General features: G+C 34.9%; 1 protein-coding gene across 1 annotated transcript in view; it reads right to left on the minus strand.

Annotated features, from left to right (window-relative positions):
- The window catches only part of peb (zinc finger protein pebbled), a 121964-nt gene that overhangs the window by 48291 nt on the left and 49393 nt on the right, over nucleotides 1–24280 (minus strand). The window lies entirely within an intron of this gene.

A 24280-nucleotide genomic window follows, 5' to 3' on the forward strand; every position in this document is an offset into this window, starting at 1 on the left:
AAATGTTCAGGAGGGCCATTTAAGTTACTTTTACTTGGCAAGAAAATAAACACCAATGCAGTTAGTCATTTTAACAAGTCAATAAATTATACTTCCAAGTTTAAAATCCTTTGGGATTTTTTCAGGGCAATATTAAGCTAGTAAGATATCAAATAGTCAATGATCACGTTTTTGTAAACAAATGCACTTGGTCACTTCCTCCTGTATGACTACGATATCATTATCGCAGATACGTTATAGGTACCTACTTGCCCAACTGTTATGTTTTCGGTTAAACCCATTATTACTGATAGCAAGAGATGAAACATCTACCTACATACCTATAGTTCTTAATCTGGTTCCGTTGATGTCATAGGCTCTGTAAATATCCGCTTCTATTTTATTTTTCTCAGTAAAATCCACCTACCTCTATTCCTGTATACCTGGTATATTTCTGTATCATTTCCTTTAAATTTATTTATTTATTTATTTTAGAACTAATTACCGATAATATGAAATATACCTCCCTGGTTCTTGATTCTTCATTTTAATATGTCGCTCACTCCTTTCAACAACATCATAAATAAAATAAAAAACTCGATTTGTCAGGAGATCGTTTTTAAAGTTTAAGAATATAATGAAATGTATTAAAAATAAATATCAAGCCACTCATTGAACTTTTTACTGTGCAACAGACCTTTTTAGGTAAAACCTGTAGGTTTTTTCTCCATTTGAAAAATATTTAGTATATTTCAAAAAATCATTAAACAATACATTCTCTTCAAAATGCAAAAACAACGCTTTCTGGACTGTAGTGGGTAAATATGAAGTTAAAAATATGCCGCTTTTGCTGGGATATAGTACCTACATTTTCTGGGCATTCCGAAAATATGAACAGCTGAAAATTGCTGATTTTTTATATATGACGTTCTTGAAAGGAGTGAGCGATGTGTTAGTCTGCCGCTTTTGTTGCGTAATGGTTTGATCGTTTGACTAACACGCATAAGGTACTGGGTTCGAGTCCACCGAAGTTTTTTTTATCATACGGAACAATTCAATATTAATATATTCCTATGTAATTCTGGAAATATGATGCCTAAATTTATCAAATAATTTTGTTCGTGTCACGTTACAATTAGAATGACCCTGGTGAGAGAAAAAGAGCTAAAATGGCAGATGGAGCACAATGGAGTCCTGGTACCAACCCTAACGTATAGAATAGAAGTATTGTCAAAAGAAGGATGAAAGTGGACTGAATGCGTGGCAAAACGATGTATGATAGATGTTCGAATGGTGATATATACGGAAAAAATGCAAGGCAGAGATATAACATTATGTCGAGATAGTTTGATCATGTGGAACGAATGAGTGAGGAAAGATCGGTAAAACAAATTTATGAGGCACACGTTTTTTTTGTTAAATGAATAACCCGCAAAACCTCTGCTTTTAGAGGCTTGTCTGCAGGTAGGATAGTAAGGATAGTGAAGGTAAATGTGAAAAATACATCAATCAATTAATTTCACATTTTGGGTGAGTTCAAATCCTTGTTCACACCAGACTTTCATATTCTTCTTCATCTATGCTGAGATTTCAGAATATAAAAATAGCTCCTACGTGGAGAAACTCCAGATGAATGATAAATGAAGTTCCATTTTTAAAAAAAGTACAATTTAAAGGGAAAAAGAGCAGAAAGGCGACTAAAAAAGAACAATGCAGTACGTATATTGTAAATTTTAACTCTGCAAATAATCATTGATCATACATTATCTTTGATATGTTGACGATTTGGCGTTACGCAAGTTGGTTGACAGAATGTAGGAATGGCGGCAGAGTGGGGATTTTAGAAGCTGAGACTCAAACAACAGACCACATTGTATTTCGTTCCACCCTGCTGTGTAAACAGATTCAAGATGCCTAATATTATCTCCGCATAATCAGAGATATAAAGAGGTCTCGGGTGTCCGTCATCTCCGACTAGGCGCGGTTGACACAAGTGGCCGCCATAGACGTCTCAATGTACCAGGGCATCAGATCTGCATACGAGATGTGGATGCCTTGTAAATACACGATACACGCACGTGGCTTTGTAATGCGCCTGATTCGAATTTCACGCTTGATCAAACATACCTCCTTCAAGTTATGCGCTCCTGATCCTAATAAAAAACGAATGCTGTAAAGTGTATAATAATTTTATTTTTACTTTTTATAAAGAAATTTGTGTTTTTATTATTTACAAAAATACTTCAATTTCATATTATTTCTGTGAGCCTAAGCGGCTCATTATTAGAAATAGGTATCAAATTATGGTAGAGTGGGCTCGAACCGAGAAACTCTGACTCAGGAGTCCGCGACACTAACCACGGGACCACAATCCGACACAATAATATATCTGCCTTCATAGTGTACTGATCTACCATACTGAAGGTCCCGGGCACAATTCCCATGAGATCAAAATAAATATTAGTGATTTTTCAGTCCAATATTTATTTAATATGACCTATTTTTATATTGGTACCTGAAGCGGAAGGCTGTTTAATTTTCTTTTGTATGTTTAACGATCAAGATCAAGAACAGAGTGTAAGGTGCACTGAAATTAATTATAGCAAATATTAACTGGGAGTACACAACGGAGTACTGGTTTCAACCCTAATGTATGGATGTGAAGCACGGAGTTGGCAAAATAATGAAAGTAGACTGATGTAGAATGATGAAAGAATGCAAGGTTGAGATAAGCATTATCGATAAAATTAAGAAAGGTGTGTCAAGATGGTGGAGAAATTGAGTAGAGGAAGACCGAGGAAAACTTGGTATGTTCAGGATGTCTAATACTTCGCGGTCAGATCAAGAGTTGGAATAATCGGCGGGTATGTATGAGGAGATGCATGAATATGGAAGCTGCGAAGAATGTTTGTAAAGACAGATTTGTATCTTGTAGTTGGTTAGTTAGTTAAGGTCGGTATGGGGATAATCTTATTTGAAAAAAATCACAGTAATCGATGGGAAACGATCTCGTGACACCATTTTAAGAAGTTAATTAATCTTTAAAAGGAATTAATTTTCCAGTCAAAATATTTTTAATCTTCAATTATAAATCGTCTGTGTTGACACTTGAAATCATTCAGGAAAAACCCGAAATAATATCGATTATAATTTCATCACGCTAATCTGCCTTACGTGGAAGCCATATCTTTGAATACTCAGGATGATTTTTCATATTATTTCTGATTGATACAATTGAGAATAAACCATTTATCAACGTCATACCGTGATGAAATTACATGATTCTGCTTAGTTGATTATCAACATATGCTTTCCGCTCATCATTCTTCAGCAATTCCTACTCTGTCCAAGCGGCCAGACTATGGAATGAATTACCTCTCCTTGTAAACAAAAACACCCTCTTTATCAACTTTTAAGAAACGTCCGAGACATTACTATCCATCATCAGAATCCTAACTGTCCATCAAACCTCATCATTTAGTTTTTCCCTCGACCTCCTTCCCTAAACTCCCCTTTAGACTTTGAATAATAACGATTAACTTATTTTTTGACATCTCATCAAAGATGAAGAAGAATATAGAAGTCTGGGCATTTACGGGGCTGACAACTGTCATAGGCTGGTTTAAGTGATCACTTTACACACGTGTAACATTCACTTATTCTACCCATTATTAACAACCACACTACTCAAATTCTTGGAAGTTCTATATATATGAACCAATTTAGAAACATTGTTCTTGAATCACTAGAACTTCACTAGAGACATCTATTGGTGAGATGTAAAGAAGCTTTTTACTAAGCAGAAACTCTTATATTAATTAGTATGTGAGGTCCAAATCCTGGATTACAATCATACATACGAGAAACGCCTGAAAATACCATTTCCATTTTTATTATTTAAGCTTATAATTTGACCAGATAATTTATTTACAACATTTTGAGTGTGTCAAACACTCAAAATTTTGAACAAGTATTTGGACACACTCAACATGTTGTTAACGATTAACTTAGTCCAAATAAGTCATACAAAATTCAGTTACAAAATCATTGGACCAGTGTAATAATAGGATACACTGAAGTAAAAGTAATTTCTCACAAATTTCTTGTGAATATTTCATAAGATATGCCGTGAAACTTACATATTTAGATATTCGATCTCCTCATAGTATGAATCATATGTGAATTATTATTTCAGCGGCGATGGCTACATACATTTGAAGAATTATTTGTAATAATACAATTAAAGTACCTTATCTTTTGTTTGGCACTTTCAAGAAGCCTAAGGGATGCGGGCTTTAGTAATACCATGACTAATTCACCCCAACTAACCCTTAATTGTGTGCATATCCGACCGCCATTATCATAATTACTTTTTAATCGTTTTTCTCAAGAAACTTGCCCGAACAGGTAATAGTTTGGTTTCTTACATTGCATTTGAACAAAAGACGAGATACATGGACTGCCTTCAGCAGTGGTTCTGAACCTTGTCAGGAAAAATTCGCGGTACATCAAAACTAAAGATCAAAAAAACATACAAAGATAACTTTTATTAAAAATAAAATTGACAATTGTATTACAGACAAGTAAAAAATTACATTAAAAAAACTCCTTACTAATCCCCCCTCCTCCTAACTTACCCCTCTCCTCAGTTAATTATTTATTATGTTTTAGTTTACATTTTCGTCCGCCTCCGTAGCGTAATGGTCAGCACGCTTGGCTACCGTTCTGGAGGTCCCGGGTTCGATTCCCAGAGGGGGTCAAATCAATATAAGTGATTTTCTCACTCCTATATTTATTCAATATTACCCTGGACCTTGGTAACCTTTCCTTCAAGTGTTTACGATCAAGATAACACTGCGTTTATATGATGCAGTGCCCTATGCACCATTGGGGTGCGGATAAGGGTTAGGTTAGGTTAGTTTACATTTAGACCTGAGGATGGAAGTTAAGTTTCTGAAACTAGTTCTCATAAATAAACTCAAGTGGTAAAAATACAAGTGTTTTCTTTAATAATTAAAAAAAATACACAAATACTCCAATGAAACTCTTTACGGCGAAAATTATGTAATGTGACACTTGAGCTTGTCGGCTTTTACAAATTTCTTCGATATTAGGTATAATATTTGATCTAGCTACTCTTATTTCGTCATCCAAATTTCTAAGCCAAAGTTCACTAATCAAGGGTCACAAATCCTTTCGATAAACCTACCGTTGATGGAGCAAGGTCTGTACAAATTCTTTCACATAACTCCCGTGATATTTTCAATTATTCCAAGTATGATGATATAGAATCAAATATATCTTGACCGCTGTTGTGAGGTGATCGCACACAACTTGACTTTGCAAGGGTGCTGCCATCTAGCCATTGTATTTGCAACTCAAATCGTACAGTAAATGAGAAAATTTTTTAACATTGGTTTCCATAATTTCGCGGAGCACTTGCAGCAAGCTCGCGGAGCACCGATTAAGAACCACTGGCCTATAATAATATTGTTATTGAAATAACAAGACGGGTCATTTGAGGGAGAACGAATATATATTAGCATCGTTTCAATGGAAAATTTTGGCAGGCAATGGTCCTTTTAACCTTAATTATAACCTGTGGAGAATTCTAGAATCGATTTGCCGGCAATTTATCCTAGGTAAATCTTCCATTTCATATTTTATTATCACATAACAGGAAATTTAAACAACAGCATGCCTCTAGGTGCCACTTCTTCATATTTTGATAGATTTTGGGAATCTTTCTGTGGGCTTCCTGTTTCTTTTGGGACATTAAACAAAACATCTCAAAACACTTAAGACGCAACTTAATTTTCTCTAAACATTTTACGTAATTGATATTATTCTTGAAAAACCGTTTTTGCATCGAAAAAATATGTTTTTTTTACGTATTAATTTTATGGTTTTTAAAAGAAAAGGGTTATTGTTTTCAATACTAGTAATAATAATAATAAAACCCTTATCCGCACCCCAATGGTGCATAGGGCACTGCTTCATATAAACGCAGTGTTATCTCGATCGTTTACACATGAAGGAAAGGTGATCAGCCCTCCGCTTCAGGTACCAGTTCAGGGTAATATTGAATAAATATTACAGTGAAAAAATCACTTATATTTATTTGACCCCCCCCCTGGGAATCGAACCCGGGACCTCCAGAACGGTAGCCGAGCGTGCTGACCATTATACTACGGAGGCGGACGAAAACTGAAAAGAAGTAAATAAAAAGTAAGAAGTAAAAAAATACATATTTTTTTATATATAAGTTTCTAAAAAAACATTTAAAAATCAAACGTGAACAGACATGTGACCACTCTGATGAAATAAATTCTGTGATTGCGAATATCCCCTTAAATGAGACATTGACTAAAATATGTGAATTGTGGCTGTAGCTGCTTTTAAATATAAGGACTTAATCAATTTGATTGCAATCAAAAAGGAAACTAAAATCATTTCCTATATTTATTTAAAAATAAATATTTTTAAACATCCGATAGTTTGTTTATTTTAAAACAATGTTTTCCCACCATGATTCATACTCTATTACGACTGGATTGAAGTATTTCTCAGGAATAGGTCTTTATGTGTATTCTTAAAGGATTAATACGAAGTAGGGATTTGTAACAGGATATAACTGCGGAAACCACAATTCACAACTGTAGGTACACGATAGGCCCATTGATAAAGAAAGAAAATAAAGATTCATACATATATTGTATATTATTTATTGACATCTCATCAAAGATGATGAAGAATATAGAAGTCTGGGCATTAACGGGGCTGACGGCCGTCATAGGCTGTTTTAAGGGATCGCTTTACACACGTGTAACGTTCACCAATTCTACCCATTATTGACAACCACACTACTCAAATTCTTGGAAGTTCTATATGTATGAACTAATTCGGAAACATTTTTAAACCAATTTAGAAACATTAACTCCTGTAATTGGAGATAAAGTTCTATATATTATATATGAACCAATTTCGAAACGTTGTTCTTGAATCATTAGAACTTCAGTAGAGACATCTATTGGTGAGATTAAAAGAAGCTTTTTTATTGAGCAGAAACCCTTTTATTAGTATGTGAGATCCGAATCCTGGATTATAATCACATACATGAGAAGTGCCAGAAAATATCATTTTCATTTTTATTATTTTAGCTTATAATTTTACCAGTTAATTTATTTACGATATTTTGAGTGTGTCCAAATACTTGTTCACAAAATCTTGATTATCTCAAATTATAGGAGTTATTTTGTGAAAAAATAATATGAAAACAACTCCTATAATTGGAGATAATCCAGATTTTGTTAACAAGTATTCGGACATACTCAAAATGTTGTAAATATGTTGTATGATTATAAGTGCTATATTAGAGCAACTAACTAACTAAGCAACACGCCGCTTACCCGCAGGGGTAGGCAGAGATAGAACGCAACACCACTCTGTCTTTACAAGTATTCTTCGCCTCTTTCACATTAATGCATCTCCTCATACATACCAGCCGATTATTCCGACTCCTGACATGACATGACCGCTTTCAAGTAAATTTGTCATTTTTGACATTTTTTAAGTTTTTGTCGGTCTTCCTCAGCTCCTTTTCCATCTACATTCGCCTCGTAAATTTCTTTTTGTTTATGACATTAATTTGTTTGGTAATAGAAGCATAAGAAGAAAGAGGAAAATTTGGTATGATCAAGTAATACTTGAAAGTCAGGTGAATCGGCGGGTATGTATGTATGGTCTCTGAAGCGCAGGAGTGATCACCTCGCCTTCACCTGTTAACGATCAAGATAACACTGCGTCAATACGACGCAGTGCCCTATGCACCGTTAGGTGCAGATACGGGTTAAAAAATGAATATATCTTATGCTGACGACACTGTCCTAATTATAAATGAACTTACTTGGGAAGATGTAAAGAACAATGCCAACGAGGACATCAATTTATTAAAAAAATGGTTCCATAGTAATTTATTAACACTAAACAGTGAAAAAACTTTTTTTCTACCCTTTTCCATTAACCAATTTGACCTCCCAGTAAATTTCAATATCACAATCCATAATCAGAATGACAATATTAATCATTCTTGCCCCCAATTACGCTCGACAATTAAAAAAGCGAATAATATTAAGTACCTAGGCATTATAATTGATAGTAATTTGAAGTGGAAAGTACAAATAGCCACTATGGTCAAAAGAATTAGGAAAATTATTTATGTATTCATTAGACTAAGAAATATTTTATCTCTAAAACTTATAAAAACAGTCTATTATGCTTTAATACAATCAATTCTGCAGTATGGAATTATAGGCTGGGGAGGAGCTTATAAGACAAACTTAAAATCACTCTCTATTATTCAAAAAAAGGTTGCAAAAATAATTCTTAAAAAGCCCAGAACTTACCCATCAAAACTAGTATTCGAAGAACTTAATATACCAACTATTGAAGAAATTTTTAATAAAGCCGCTATCTTACAAACTTTTAAAGAAAAAACAATTGAAGTGCAAAATTCAAGTAACTCTAGATATTCTAATAATTTAATTTTGCACAGATGTAAAACAACACCAGCGTTAAACCATTATACGTACATAGGTAAAAAAAACTTTAATAAACTTCCGGAAAACTTAAAATCTATAAAAAATTATCAAACTTTTAAAACTAAAATTAAAAAATATTTAAGACTCACCCCTTCCTAGACTCCATACCAAAGAATGTTTATTTTTAATTTTTAATTTACCTTGTTAATTTTTTATTTTTAATTTTAATTTACTTTGTTTTAATTTACTTAGTTTATAAAAAAAATAAAAATAAATGTGAAACGAACTCCCTCTCTAAACACAAGTATCTACTTTATTAGAGAGGTAGAAACGTTATATATAAGATGTTCTGTATATTTACCTATTTTGTATTTCAAAAATGTATTTTTGTAAAAAAATATAAAAAAAAAAAAAAAAAAAAAAAATGCAAGAATGTATAAGATGCGAAGATTGTTTGCAAACACATATCGCTGTGGCGTTCTATTTTCTCTGCATGCCCCTGCGGAAAGTGGCGTGATGTTTAGTAAGTTTTAACTGCATATCATTATACTAGAGTGCCAATAAGTTTCAGAATGTTTCATTTAAAAAATAACGAAAACGTTTGAAAAAAAATATATACCAGTTAGATGGATTTAATTATTATTTTGGTTTCTAAATTAGGTAGTTGTTGGGATTAAAAATGAGTTGTAGTGAATTTGTTTTTATCTTGTTGAGTCGAATCTTAATTAAGACGAATGATAAGAGAAAAGAGAACGTGCTTTTACCGTCCGATGTTATCTAAAGGATGTGACAACTACGCATTTGATTTTTTCTGAAAACAGATAAAAATCATTGAAAAAAGATAAATTAATATGTACAATACTACTGACACATCCTAAATTGCAAAATTTTTTATAAGTACCTAAAATTCTCGTTTGTAGCGGGTATGTTCACAATGCATCTCACGCAATTAATTTTTAAAAAATACGTTATTCTCAAAAAATTAGCATTGTTTATTGTATGATGTATGATAGATGTTAGAATAGTGAAATAAGGAAGGAATGCAAAGCTGAGATAAGCACTATCGATACAATTAAGAAAGGTGTGTTGAGATGGTTTGGACATGTAGAACGAATGAGTGAGGAAAGAACGGTAAAACAAATTTATGAGGCGAATGTAATTGGGAAAAGGAGCAGAGAAAGATCGAGAAACACATGGTGCGATCAGGTATGCCAAATACTTGAAAGTGGTCAGGTTAGGAGTTGTAATAATCGGCGGGTACGTATGAGGAGACGTATGAACGTGGAAGAGGCGAAGAATGTTGCCTCTGCCTGAAGCGGCATGATGGTTAGTTAGTTTAATAAATAAAAAGGTTGAATTGTTATTTTTCCTGAATTGTCATCAAAAAGATCTGATAACCCCGCGCGGGCGATGAGTTGGCGCGAGGCGACGTCGGGCCAAGCCTTTGTGTATCAAATATTAGGCCCGAATACGAGTGAGTATCTATGTGTATCTATAACACGCATGGAAGGTATCTATCGGGACCAGGCTCTGTGTAAACACTGCCTTATCTCGCCCAACAGATAATTCCCATTGAGTACTTGCGGTGTGTCACCTTATATTAAATTAATGCCTGGCGTTTGTTTATCTTAAATAAAAACACAACATTTTTAATAGATATATGTAAATGGTGCTATGGTGGTGATGGGTGGTATTGTTTGCATGCTGTAGTAGTGATTGTCCTGACGAAGAGACGGGTACGTCTCGAAACCGGTAGACATAGAAATCTCGGTGAGTGGTTATATACTAAAATTATTAACATTTTTTAAGAACTTCCAAGAATTAGAGTAGTACGAATGAAAAAAAAACGGATTGCCGGATGGTAAAATTCCGTTTAGTGCACAAGCGCTCTTTATCTGCTCTGATAATAATCTGGTCGCCGTAACCGCCACATCACGGGCTGATAACGCGAGTAAACATTATGGGTTCGACACCTGCCAGTCCAAAAGGGGAATTGTGACTTATCGCTGCCAGAGAGATCTGTCTGCAGGACGATAAGGTAAACTATGCAATCGATAATTATCGAGAACTCGTTGGATATGGGAAATATTTTTCCGATAGCTCTCAGGCCGAGAATCAAGGAATACTCATTAGCATTGGATAAAACAATTTGAAACTATTAACATTTTTCATCCGGGTCTTGAGTGATACTTATGCTGCTTCTGTTTGGTGTAGGCCTTGAGGCCTATTTTTAAGAGGGATTCTCAGCTGTCGATCCATCTCTTTGGTGGTCTGCCCGGGATTCGACTACCTTGGGGTTGGTCCTACAGTGCAATATGGGGGAGTCTGGATGGTTCCATCCTCCTCATATACGCATACCATTGTCTCCTTTGTTGCCTTTCCCACCTAACGACATCTTCGATCTCGCATATTTCCCTTATCCTGGCGTTCCTTTTTCTGTCTCGCAGACTCTTGTCAGATATGCTTCTTAGAGTCTTCATTTCTGACACTCTAAGCAATAATTCAATTCTTGAGTAATGCGATTGATAAAAAGGCAATTTGATGTAAGACACTCCCGAGAAAGGGGTAATTGATCAAATCAAATATATTGATTTAAAGAAAAAAACATATTTGATAAAAAGAAAGTGAGATGAAAAACAGTACTGACAAAAACGAAAGTGCGCGTATGAATACTGAATGAGATGATGATAATTAAAAATCACGAATAAACATCCATTGCCAATGAAAGGTTCTTTCTTCGTGGAACATATTTCGCTGTCGGATTATATTATTGTAATATCATGCGATCCACAGTCGGTCACTGCAACAACAGCCGAAGAGATTGTCCAATCAGTCACGAGATCGGCCATTACACCGACTGATCAAACGAAAAACATCTAACAGAAGCCACTGATCACCGCTGGCGTGACGAACGCTACTCCGTGACATGTTTCCTTTCACTTGCAGAACAGAACATCGTCACTTAACACCTACAGCCAGAATTAATGCAACAACTTGAGCTGCTATCGAAGCACACAGAAATCTTATGCTTGCCATAAAGTTAAAGTTGAAAAAAGACAAAGGACCACTTGTTTAGAATACTGGACTGATGAAAAGATGTAAAAAAAAATAGCGATGAATGTAAATCAAGCATAATAGTTTTTTTTGTTTAATCGCAATACACTTCTCATGATAGGGCACTATATCATTTTTTTAATAACCCGCAAAGACTGCGCGTTGCAGGAGCCTGTGTGAGGACCTATCTGACATTGGATTCGTGATAGTTTATAAGGAACTCTCACGAGAGGTGGTATCATACATGATAAAAATAGGAAATTGGTACCATGAACCAAGCTAGGACACAAAATGCCGAACTCTCTTCTGGTGCAACCGAAGGTCTGTTGAAGACAGTCAATAGTCCGGCTTCTCCTGAGGAGACGTGGTTTCCTCTCAGAAATGAGCAATTGCTAAGAAGTTACTGATTGGTCCACACTAGTTTATCTTTACTGTTCCCAACACAGATTAAAATAAAACACATCTTAGCTAGAAGAATCCACTAAATGATCTATAAACCTTGTACATAATAAGCAAGGTAAATAATAAATTCAACTCCCATCTAAAAAAGTCTCAGAATCCCTGAAACTGGAAACTAGTGATCCTAGGAAAAGCAAAATTAATAATGGGAAAAAAAAGAGGTAAATGATCTCAAGATGCATCGGCCTCTTCAAGTGCCGTTGTGCAATTCGCGTCGCCTCAGATCCGAGGTGCCAACTGTACAGCGGAATACTCGCGAGATCCCAGCGGCCATTGGCTCCCGTGCCCGTCCGTGCCAGCCTCTTGACCAATCACGTGCCGCCTCGATACATCATTTTACGTCACAAACCAGATTACTAGACTGGCGCTCGCACATGGCTATCGATGGGCGCAAAACCATTTGCGGTGATGAAACTGCAATAGAGAAATTTATTGCCCATGTCTGATTGTGGCGAATGGAGATTTAAATCAGGCGCAACAATTGTACTCGAGCAATACGGTAGATGAAAGGAAATACATATTTAACACACTGATTGCCTTCGTCGGCTGACACAAGGCATTTCAGCTGCTTCTTGTCGGCCACCGGAGGCTGACACTTTGTACCATATATTTTTAAAAATTTTATTTTAGGTACATAGATACATTTTTTTATATTTAATTAATGATGTGTATTATAGCTCTTTGGGCAAAGCCTGTGTTGAGCCGAAATACTTACCGTAGAACGAGGCTACTTGAACATTGATGTGTTACTTGAGCCCAGTACAAAAAAGAGAATTAAATCTGTATTTGGTCTACAATAATGCAGCAAGATAAATATTTTTGGCGCAAGGAATAAAAAGCTTTTTTTGTGCGAAACTTGTATAAATGGATGGGCTTTATATTGACTTATAGGAAGTACTAGGGAGAATTTTTTTTTTGGATATATTTCACAAAGGAAAAATTTCTAATTAAAAAAAAAATAAATAACCCAATTCAACCACAGATGCTGCCGAGAACTAGCATGCGAACGAAGGTGTCGCTTAAAACATAAATACAACTTCCGAAAATTTAGTAGTGTAGTTGTCAATCATGGGTAGAATGGTGAATGTTACACGTGATATTCAGACTTCCATATTCTTCCTCATCTATGTTGAGATATCAATTCAAATAACTCCTAAGTGGACAAACCTAGATTTGGACACACTCAAAATATTGTAAAGAGAAAACGTGACTAATAAATAGACCCAGAGTGGCTGCAATGCAATAAAGCAAGCGATGATTAAGATTATCAGTAAATGTACAAATAATGGATAAGCAACGTACCTTACGGATGGATATAAGTACAAATATGAAATCGGTTGCATGAAATATGGAAAATGGGTGGGGTGGAAGAGAGATTGCGAATATTGTGAACACGGAAACGATAGCGGTACTGCAGACACACAGAACAGCCAAGTACCCAGTGTTCGTACATCTCCTTAATCAATTCAGATAACGGTGATGTGTGCGTTTTTCACTTATGCTAATAGCCCTGATTATGCCATGGAAAGTAAAAATATACAAAAACCACCGCGCGGTAATATGATGAATAAAAAAATAATAATCATACGCGATTTCAGCATTAATTACCGTGTAACACATGCGTGAAGCCAAGCGGCGCAGCTCATCGTCGTGAGAGGAAAAGTGAAATCTGGTAGCGTGCCAAACAGAGCGGCCACTGTGGTGACATCAGCATCTCCACATGCGCGCTTAGCTCCTGGCAACCTGGCAACCTGCTGCTCTGGCTCTTCAAGAGCAAGGCACGAACACAATGCAAGGTCGACGAAAGTGTTAAGGACAAAAGCATTATGAGATCAGAATAGGAAAGTTTGTGGTCTAATTTAAAGCAAAACATAGTGGCCACTGTGGTGACATCAGCATCTCCACATGGGCACTGCGCTACCAGCAACCTGGTGCTTTGGTTCTTCAAGAGCAAGGCGCGAACACAATGCAAGGTCGGCGAAAGTGTTAAGAACAAAAGTATAATGAGATCCGAATAGGAAAGTTTGTGGTCCAATTTAAAGCAATACAGAACGGCCACTGTGACGCCATCTCCGTGCGAATTCTGCGCCCCTGATGTGTTTTTCTAAATATCTGTTTCTTACCCTTAGGTCCAAGTTCAAATCCAAAGCTCAATGTCCATTTATTTTTACGAATTAAAATTATACTAGACGCATCAAAATACTCGCAAGATTAAAAAAAAAAATCAAAATCATATTGGGCGGTCATTGGGGTGACATCTTCATGTGCGTTATGCTCTCCTGGTATTAAGGTGGTGTTGTTATGTATATAACATCATATTTTCTAGCCTCCCACCAGTCTGATGATGTCGGTAACGACAAAACCTATTTACTGGTCAAATAAAATATACGTGGAAAAAACTATACAACTGTTATTTTATTACATGCAATTAATATGATGGAATGAATTACCTCTCCTTGTAAAAAATGCATCTTCTCTAATAACTTTTAAGAAACGTCTGAGACATTACTATTTATCATTAGAATCCTAACTGTCCATCAAACCTCCTCCCTTAGTTTTTCCCTCTACCTCCTTCCTTAAACTCCCTTTTTCCTTTGCCCTCCTTATTATCTTTCGTAATTTATTTTTTTAAATATTAATTTGTATTTTTTTTAATGTTCAAGTACTATCTACCCTTTGATTGCAAACAGCTATATATTGTATCAAACGTTTTGATCAATATCACTAGTCTGTTTTTGATTGGTTGTAAGATATTGCTTTTTAGCAATGAGCCCGCAAATGTACTTATTTATTTTCTGTACATGAATAAATAAATAAATAAAAATATGGTCAGGCAGTTAGACTGTACAAATTAGTCATTCGGCGATTATTTACGCATGTCGAGAATAAATTAACGAAATTATACTGCGTTAAGTTATGAAAACACATATAAATAATAATGAATTGTTTAATTAAGTCAGAAGATACGCAAAGGAAATAATGGCGTTACGCAACAAACCTCGGTGAATTATTATATCTACGTGGGCATACCACGGCGAATTCGGATACCTTCGGCTGGGAACGTTGAGAAATATCATTTTCGAAACTCGGAGCGCAATTAAGAGCCAGTCTTCATAACTCATCAATTAAATTGGTTCATGTTTATTCCGAAAACGCTTTCATTTGCGAGGCCAGCTGAGTATAGGCTGACCAGTGCAGACGCCTCATGTTTGGGAGCGCTTGTGCAAGATCGCTCGAGCGTTCGCATAACGAACCGAACGTGTAACCAATCAAGCGTTCGGTGGGCGTTCGTAACACGACCATCCACAAATGTAAATAAGACAGGTTTAAGAAGAGATGGTACGTATGTAACAGGTTCATGCAATCGAAAATTTATTGAGCTGAAACCCTTTAATTAGTATGTGAGATCCGAATCCTGGATTATAATCACATATGTACCTACATGAGAAAAGGCAGAAAATATCAATTTCATTTCTATTTTTTTAACTTATAATTTGACCAGTTACATTTACGATATTTCGAGTGTGTCCAAATACTTGTTCACGAAATCTGGATTATCTCCAATTGCAGGAGTTATTTTCATGCTATTTTCTGTAATTGGAGATAATCCATATTTTGTGAACAAGTATTTGGACTCACTCAAAATGTTGTAAGTTTTTGATGTCAAATTAATCTTAATTTGACTAGATAATTTATTTACAACATTTTGAGTGTGTAAAGAAGCTTTTTATCTCACCAATAGATGTCTCTAGTGAAGTTCTAGTGATTCAAGAACAAGGTTTCTAAATTGGTTCATATATATAGAACTTCCAAGAATTTGAGTGATGTGGTGGTCAATAATGGGTAGAATTGGTGAATGTTACACGTGTGTAAAGTGATCACTTAAACCAGCCTATGACGGTCGTCAACCCGTAAATGCCCAGACTTCCATATTCTTCTTCATCTTTGATGAGATGTCAAAAATAATATCAAAAACTTAATCTAGAAAAAAAATACAAACCGAGAAAAAGTATCAAGTAACACTTACTCATCAGGCACATCTCTATGACAAATACACGTGTTTCAACAGATTAAATTTGAAGTATTATTAATATTTTTTCAGTCAGATAACAGATAATGGCTGAATGATGTTTGACTGATCCAGAATATCGGAAGAGTACCTACATTGTGTTCACGCGTTGCATCATCCCATCTTGATAGATCAGACTGATCAATCGGGTAAAGGTGAACAATTTGATCACCTTATCGGTCATGCGCGTTTGCAGTATTAATGTAATACGAGAGCAATGTTTTCTACGAAACTTTGTGAATCACGAATGATCTATATTGTATCTCACTCGTATGATTCATCTGCACAGATGCTAAAGCTGTTACATTATAAATAATATTAATGCAATATGGATTTCTAATTTCAATGAGGCAGTATTGAAGACAAATATCGTTCAATACGATTATCGAGCTTATATTTGGCATAAGTGATTTTATCACTCTGATATTTATTCAATATTACCTGAAGCGGAGGGCTGATCACCTTTCCTTCGTGTTAACGATCAAGATAACACTGTGTTTATATAATGCAGTGCCCTATGCACCATTAGGGTGCGGGTTTGAATTGAAATATATGGGATAAAATAGACTAATGAAGAATTATGATACTATTCGGAATTAACAATGGGTATTAGGAAAAGTATAGTTGACACATTTTGGGTGTCCTAATCCTTGTTCACGATATGAGTTCCACTCGAAATGTGGATATATCGTAGAATGCTACGCATTCCATGGACCAATATGATCAACAAAGCAAATGTGCTCGAAAGAACAAGAGCAGGAAGAAAGATGCTGACTGATATCAAAGTCGAGGTGTCATATTTGGGGCATGTGCTGAGAAGAGAGAAGTACGATTGCACCTAATCATAAAAGGCAAAATATAGGGTCGACGAGGTGTGGGCAGAAGGCAGATCTCCTGGCTCCGAAATATACGAGATTGGACGGGGATTAGGACAGTCGAGGCGCTGTTTAGAGTTGCCCAAGACAAGGACATTTACTCTCAAGTGACAGTCGTGGGGACCTTACATAACGCATGAAGAAGAAGAAGGAGAATTTGTTATTGTGTTTACATAGATATATGTATGGATATTTTTTAAGATGAAAATTGCATTTAATATTTACTTTGCTCATTATCTACAGGGTTTATAGAGCATTAATTGGATTTTTGTATATTCTAACTAAAAAAATATGTTTTATGATAATCTGTGTTGGAAACAGGAGGGATATCCTGGGCCAATCAGAAACTTGTCAGCGTTTGCTCATTGCTGGGAAGAAACCACGCAAAACTCCTCGGGAGAAGCCGAACTGTTGACTGCCGTCAGCATACCTTCTGTTCCACTAGAAGAGGGTTCGGCATTTGTTTCCTAGCTTGGTTTATAGTACCAATGTCATTGGCTATTTTTATCATGTATGACAACACTTCTTGTGACAGTTCCTTACGAACTATCATATATCCGATGTCGATAAGTCCTCACTCAGGCGCCTGCAAAGCGCTTCCAGCTGTAATCTTTTGATGAGTCCGAGTGTTGCTCGGGCAAATCGTATTGCAACTTGGTGGTATTGATTTGGCCTAACTTGGTTTATGGAACCAATGTCCTTCACTATTTTTATCATGTATGATAGATACCTCTCGTGACAGTTCCTTATGAAGTATGTTGTGTTTATATTGAGCTCGTATGGGTATCTCGTGATGGTATGTGATGTTTCTTCTTGCGGTTCTACCCAGAGGCAGGCTTCCATCATATTATGGCCTGGACTTGCATAATCACCGATGCAATAACGCGACGCATCACCGGCCACAGAAGTGGCAGTCGGCCATTCTCACTTTCGTTAGCTAACGAGAGAAAAAAGCAGCACGATTCGGATACTGCTTGCACACGATCGCCACTGATTGGATCCTCCATACCTGATTGGACAGGAATTCGAGAGGCGCAGAGCCGTCATGAATCTAGAATGAGTTGCTTGAACTCGACCAGAGGTGATCTCGCAATTATCTGACATTTCGTTTGTTGCCAAGGTTGGCAATTATCATGGCACTTTTTGCTTTGTCTGGAGCCATTCAAACATATAATGCACAAATACTGGCACCTTACCTCATGCAAATGGTACATTTGGCACTTTTAGTGCTTTTTGCATCGTTTTGACTGCGATTTCTTACTTGGGCAAGGCAAGACGACTAATCCTGCATTCCAGGGTAATGTCAAATAAATAATTTCATTAATTGATTTGGCAGTCACATTGTGGTAAAATCTACCCATTTTTAATTAATGTTTTACTTAGTAAATACCACTTTTTCTTAAAATCTACTGTGACACGTGTTTCGATGCATTCCGCATCAATACGGTGTTTGAAAATCATGCGGAATGCATCGAAACACGTGTCACAGTGGATTTTAAGAAATAGTGGTATTTACTAAGTAAAACATTAATTAAAAATGATTAAATAAATATACTACTACTATTACTACCATCACGTAGTTTCCCCGCAGGGGTATGCAGGGATGGAACACCATACCCTTATGTCCTGACATACACTCCTCGCTTCGTTCACATCCATATATATAGTCATACCCTCCGATTACGCAGACTTTTGACAACACTAGGTTCTGATTGATCTGATCGTGCCAGGTCTTTTTCGGTCATCCTCGTTCTGTTCTCCCACTCATATTCGTCACATATATTTTCTTAGTTATTTTCTGTTATCCGTTCGCTCCACATGTCCATACCACCTTAAAGACCTCTTCGTCGAATCAATTAATGAAATCCAACATTGTGCGTACTGAATATGGTAGGCTAAGAGCATTTGCTGGAGTTAAAGCGTTTCAAGTAAAACTGAATTTTATGGGAGTTATTGCGTTATCATATACCAGGCTTGACCAGTTGTTATGAAGTGGAGTTGCACCACCTGCGCGAACATGAAGACTCCTCGGGAAAAACAAGTTATGACATTTTTTACGAAATTAAACAAGGTACCTAGTGCATAATGCTAGGTGTATGTTGGTTCCTATATATTCATATTTTTTTGTAAATGCAGTTAGTTGGTAGAATTCCACTTTTAATTCTTTTGGTGATGTATCCAAAATAAATCAAAATTGTTGGATCGAATTCCACTTTTATTTAATATATACAATGATATATAATGTGACGCGTTTCGGCTTATCGAAACATCAAACTGATTTAAATATTTGTAAAATATCCTATATACCTACTAACAATAATTGCTATTATTAAATATGATATCGGGTTGTGGTCACGTGGTTAGTGTCGCGGACTCTTTAGTCAAATTTCCTCGGTTCGAATATTCTACCATTCTTCACATTCGTTTGAAAATGCCATAACTAGGCTAAACAATTGTCACAATATTAATTTTTTGTGTATTTTTGTTAATAAAATACAACTTAGTACCTAGACTCAAGAAATCTGTGTTTGTTTTTAAAATTAATACATAAATTAAAATGGAGTTCTACAAATTAAACGCCAAATCAGTGAATAAACAATATAACACTGATTTCTGAGCTTTGAATCATTACGATAAGTGATATTTTGGGTATGCAACTTCAAAACAATTATCAAATAAACATCGAGAAAGCGTCAAATAGTTAATGATGTTATTGGAGACCCCTAATTAGGACACCCCGAACGAAATAGGTAGATAATGTAGGAGAAATCTTCACTCGAAACGTTCAAGATCAAAATTTCACTTACTCGTAGTTTCTATTCTTAGAAAATGTGAGCCATACATAAAAATTTGGAAAACTAAACACTTTCTAATTTTAAAACCTTAAAATTTATATATATGTATATATATATATATATATATATATATATATATATATATATATATATATATATATATATATATATATATATATATATATATATATATATATATTTAGTAGTATAAAGCTCAGAATATTTATTCAATATAACCCTGGACTGGTACCTGAAGCGGAGGGCTGATCACCTTTCCTTCATGTGTTAACGATCAAGAAAACACTGCGTTTATATGATTCAGTGCCCTATGCACCATTGGGGTGCAGATAAGGGTTTGAAGGGAAGTGAATTTTTACGATAGTCTAGCATTCTAGGGTTAGTGTAGAGTAAAAATTTCATTTATTGATTCGGCAGTCACTTTGTGGTAAAGTCTATCCATTTTTAATTTAAGTTTTACTTAGTAAATACCACTATTTTTTAAAATCTACCGTGACACGTGTTACGATGAATTCTGCATCATTTTCATGAAAATGATGCGGAATACATCAAGACACGTGTCACGGTAGATTTTAAGAAATAGTGGTTTTTACTAAGTAAAATATTAATTAAAAATAAAGTAAAAGTTGCCTACACTACACATAAAAGGTTGGAATGGACGCCCAGGAAATATATTTAAATTCAAATTGATTTTCATTTTATTAGGAAGAACAGTAGACACATGAAAACCAGGTTGTATAAATAATTTAGTATCGTGAGAATCTAAAGTCGAATGAACAAAATGAGTAGGTCTGAGTAGTATTTTTCGCGCTCGCCGCCATTTTCGAGTCCTGCAGATTTTCAAAATGGCGGCACTCCATTTCCGGATCTCGTGGCGCGGAATCTCCTATTTCTCTCCAACGCGAGAGAGCACGCGATCTTCCCACCCCCGTTCCGGCCGTCCCTTTCTGCCTAGGGGGATGGTTGATAGCCGCATCCCTCTCTCTCTCGCCCCCCGGGAGGCGAGCTGGCGTATCTCGGAGTGGGAATAAATTTCCCAGCGCCAGAGCGACGCCATTTTCTTCTGGACGCGATCGCGTGGGGAAGATATTTATGTAGGTACGAGCGTAGATCATATTTTATACACGGTAGGTACCCCGCCTACTTAAGTACACGGGAAAATGGCTATTCATACCGTATTTTAGTTTAGTTTTAGTATAGTTTAGTTTAGTTTCATATACTTACCTTTTCTGCGAAATTTCCGCCAATTGTTATGATATTCGTTCACTTACCTGGAAAAAAGAAATGATAAATTTTAGTATAAGTACATATATCAATAAAATCGTTTTCATATTAGGCATGTTTAAGTATATTATAGTTAAAATAAAAATACTTATTATGCATACATTGAAACTTATACATATATAAATATATATATATATATATATATATATATATATATATATATATATATATATATATATATATATATATATATATATATATATATATATATATATATATATATATATATATATATATATATATATATATATATATATATATATATATACATATTTATATTTTAATTTATATTTAATATTGTATTTTTTTGTTAATATTGTAAGCATTTCGAAACATTGTGCTAACATAGCTCTAATATTATTTTGAGAAATAAAAAGACTTTGTTTTTTTATGTGAGTGGATCAAAAAACAAAGTCTTTTTATTTCTTAAAATAATAGAAAATAAATCAGTTAAAAAATAAGCAAAAAGTTGGAGAATAAACTCAAACCTTTTTATTATTTTTTTATTTATTTATGTTATGTTACAATATTTTTTTATTACTCTAATTAATTTGCCACACAATTCTACTTTTGACAGACTTAAAATTAGTTACGCTGTTCTCTCCAATAAAGAGACTAAGCTTTGCTTGGAGAGGGACTTACACTTATTGTCTATTGTTTGTGATTGTGAGTGATATATTGTATTTTTTATTTAATAAGTGTAAAAGTATTAGTTGATAAATACCAATATTTCTTAAAATCTATTGCGACACGTGTTTTGATGCATTACGCGTAATTCTCAAACAGGGAAAATAACACGGAATGATGGAAACACGTGTCACAATAGATTTTAAGAAATAATGGTATTTACCAAGAAAAGTGAAATTGAAAATAGATAGATATAACCACAAAGCGACTGCCGAATCAATTGATTAAATATTAAAAGTCTTTATTGTGTCGGTAATTGACTTTTAGTCCGAATTTCACCCTTTCGTTTGAGTATTTTCATATGTTACTTGTTAATTTATAATATGTATTTGTATCGTTTTTATTTAAGAATTCTGTTGTCTGACTTTTATACAAGCGCGAACCTACGTTTTGTATGTTTTTAAATTTATTTGAGTTATGTCATATTTAAATATTGAATAATATTAAACATATAGTTTGAGAATGAAAAGAAAAATATATAAATTTAACATAAAAATAAAATAATGTTAGTAAAGAGAGAAATAAAAAAAAAATCATGTGAAAGTTTAAAGTTTCGATTTTAAAAATATCTAAATCTTGTAGTCAAGCATTTTAAAAAGGTATTTATTTTATAACCTACAAAATGTTTATATATGGTATGCAGTGACCTAAGCACCAAGATAAGATAATTACAATATATCGACAACATTTTGAGTGTGTCCAAATACTTGTTTACAAATCTGGATTATCTCCAATTATAGGAGTAATTTTTCCAATTATTTTTTGACATCGCAACATAGATGAGGAAGAATATGAAAGTCTGGGCATTTACAGGGCTTACGACCATCATAGTAATATCGTCATATAAATTAATAAGTAACATATGAAAAGACAAAAAATAATATGAAATAGGTAAAAATCTGACTAAAAGTCAACTACTGACACTAAAAAATAATATGACAATATATCGATATCAGGAGAGCAGAAAATAAACAGCGGTTATGGTGATAAACATCCATAATCATAAAATATTTGTTAAATTTAGTAGGAAAGTAGCACAGTAACGGAAAAGTGCCGCACCGACTACCAGGAGCGTAGAAGATGAACGAGGTGTCTGGGAAAGCTCTGCGCGGCAGTTAGAGCTACGGCCGGGGTGGGGGGAGGGGGCGCATCGCGCTCGTAGCCAAGGCGACCGGAGGTTCGGGCGGATCGATATACGTCCGCCCCTCGCCTCCTCGGCCGCCTGCTACCCTGGTACCCGACACGCTGCGCAGCATTCCCACGAGAGGAAAATGTTTTTCAACCATTTTAAAATACCCGCTAAATACTTGTATTTTTCTCAATTACGTTTGTTTTTGTTATTGAAACTGATTGAAGAAATCGCATGTTAAAGCTTAATCTATAATTTTATGAATACTGCATCAAATGTCCTTTTTTTCAGTGGTACTACTCGGTAAATCATGACGATGATTGCGCGACATTGCAAACCCTCTTAAAAATGTATTGTGTAAAATAAAAATGTAATCGTATAAAACAAAATTGTATCTTTGAATTAATAAATTTCCTCAATTCTGTTGTTTTCTTTCAAAAACAAAACAATCATAGTGACAACTCACCTTTCTTAATTTTATTGATAAAATTAAGAAAGTGAGTTGAGATGGTATGGGCATGTAAATCGAATGAGTAAATAAAGAACAGTAAAATAAATTTATGAGAAGAAATTGGTTGGTAATAGAATGGTGTGGCGTTCTATTCTCTCTGCCTACACATGCGGGGAAGCGGTCAGTTATAGTATCTTAGATAGTTAGTTAGTTAGAAGGTAAGTAGTCCTTACCTATATATCGCTTACTCCTTTCAACAACGTCATGTATAAAAAAAACTTGATTTTTCAGGAGATCGTTTTTAAAGTGTAAGAATATACTGAAATGTATTAAAAATAAATATCAAGCCCCTTATTGAACTTTTTACTGTGCAACAGATCTTGGTTTTGTCTCCATTTGAAAAATATTTAGCATATTTAAAAAAACAATACCTTTTCTTCAAAATACAAAAACAACACTTTCTACCCTGTAGCGGGTAAATATTAAGTTAAAAATATGCCGCTTTTGCTGGGACATTTTCTGGGCATTCTGAAAACATGCACAACGGAAAATTGACGATTTTTGATGTACGACGTTGTTGAAAGGAGTGAGCGATATGTAGCTGGAAGTTAGTAAGAAGGTATGTAGTACATACATATAATATATATATGTACACAATATATTGAAATAGTTACACAGTTTAAATTAAACAAGAAAAATATGGGCCCTAAAATTTATCAATAATAAAAATTTGTAATTTTTCACCGATTTCATTGATGTCGCATTAAAATCCGACATTGATCTAGAGGCATGCGATTCCAGCATATTCTGCAGAGCTCAGATAGAGCAGGGTAGGCGCAAGTATCTGGAAATGCGGAGATAGATGCCATATACCTGTGCCTATCTAGGTCGTCCGTGGGCGGCTGGCATATAGCATAATGCCGCCCATAATGCTGCATTT

This window comes from Brachycentrus maculatus, unplaced genomic scaffold, assembly GCF_059751285.1.
Source record: "Brachycentrus maculatus isolate JH-2025_06_01 unplaced genomic scaffold, ASM5975128v1 h1tg000343l, whole genome shotgun sequence".
NCBI lineage: Eukaryota > Metazoa > Arthropoda > Insecta > Trichoptera > Brachycentridae > Brachycentrus > Brachycentrus maculatus.